The sequence below is a fragment of the Elaeis guineensis genome, chromosome 15, assembly GCF_000442705.2.
Source record: "Elaeis guineensis isolate ETL-2024a chromosome 15, EG11, whole genome shotgun sequence".
Taxonomy (NCBI): domain Eukaryota; kingdom Viridiplantae; phylum Streptophyta; class Magnoliopsida; order Arecales; family Arecaceae; genus Elaeis; species Elaeis guineensis.
The window spans coordinates 40,632,312-40,633,919 of NC_026007.2; the positions used below are offsets into that span (position 1 = coordinate 40,632,312).

At 37.9% G+C, this 1,608-nt stretch overlaps 1 non-coding gene across 1 annotated transcript; it reads left to right on the plus strand.

Moving 5' to 3' along the window:
* Positions 1 to 441: 441 nt before the first annotated feature.
* On the plus strand, positions 442 to 547 carry LOC140854203 (small nucleolar RNA R71). The gene has a single exon (XR_012137336.1). It is a non-coding gene; the product is annotated as a small nucleolar RNA R71 (small nucleolar RNA).
* Positions 548 to 1,608: the final 1,061 nt, after the last annotated feature.

Below are 1,608 nucleotides of genomic sequence, written 5' to 3' on the forward strand. Positions count from 1 at the left end.
GGTCTGCGAGCTTGTTGGACTTGAGCTTGCTGAACCTGCTCGTGCACAAACTCAAAAAATTGAGGTGCGGCTGGGCATTCACTAACAAAATGGTTCGGACTTGCACACAATGCACAAACTTCTTGGATTGGGTTAGGTGGAATCGGAGATTGTCCAGTATTTAGAAGACGGTCTAATTTTTGAGACAGTTCATCTACCTTACTGTGGATATCTATGATATTTCCAATCTGATAAATTCCACTTCTTTTTTGTTGAAGCATGGGTTGTTCTCTAGAGGTGGCAGATATATGATGTAGGAAATTCTCACTAAGTGTTTCAAAGAGCTGCTAGGCTTCATCCTCACTATTTAGCATGAATGTCCCACCACATGATGCATCAACCATTTATCGGTGTTTCTCTGATAGACCATCATAAAAACACTGACAAAGTTGCCATTTAGGGACAGCATGGTGTGGACATTTATGAATGAGGTCCCTTAACCTTTCCCATGTCTCATGAAAAAGTTCACCCTCCAATTGGGAAAAACTAGTGATAGCTTTTCTAATTTGATTTATTTTTCCAATTGGAAAGTATTTCTTGAGAAATTCTCTCTGAAGATGTTCCCAAGTTGAAATGGTTATAGAGTTTAAGGAGTTTAACCAATGCTTGGCTTTGTCCTTAAGTGAGAAGGAGAACAGTTTCAACCTAAGGGCATCATCGGAGAAGTTTTGGATTTTTACTGTGGAACAAATTTCAAAAAATTCATCCAAGTATTTGTATGGGTCCTCGTTACTAAGTCCATAGAATGATGGCAATATTTGAATAATGCTAGACTTAATCTCATATTGGGTAGCTTCTACTGGAGGTGCTTGAATGCATGGAGAGTAGGTATACGAGGATGGAGTGAAATATTCTCTTAATGGGCATGGAGGATTAGCCTCACCAGGTGCAGCCATGTTTCTAACTTGGATAGTCCTAAGAGTCTTTTCTAATTCTTCGTCTAATGGCTGCAAGTCGGGTTTTAGTGATCGTCGACCTAACATATAACTAAAAGGTCTATGTAGGACTATCCTAGTCTATTAAGGATTATTTTTTTTTTTATTAAGAGGAGAAGAGAAGAGAGAAAAGAGTTCTAAAAAAGAGATCCTAAGAAGTCCTAAAACTAATAGAAGAATTAGTTGTGGTTTAGATTTTAATTACAACCAAGTTAGCATGCAGTGGACTCTCTATCCTAGTTACCCTAGTTCTAGATAGCTCCTAACTGTAGTTAGCCTTCAAGCCCTCCAAGTCGGAGCTTGACCAACCAACTGGCCAGGTAAGTGTAAGGTTGGTGGGAGTCCCCCCGTTGCTTTCCTTAGACACCAATTAAATTGGCCATGTCAGCGAACGGAACCAATTAAAAACCACCTTCCTTCGTGTAGGAACCAGATCTAGGGTTTCAGGGTTAGATCTTGAAACTTTTTCAAGATCATACAGTGGAAGACTAAAATAAATCAAAATTTATTTTCTAAAACTAGAGAATTCCTAGATCTAAGATCCTATTACATGATTATTACATAGCATTAAATCAAAAATTAAAATATATAAATATAGCATGAACTACATGTTGATCATATCAACATGTTTCTA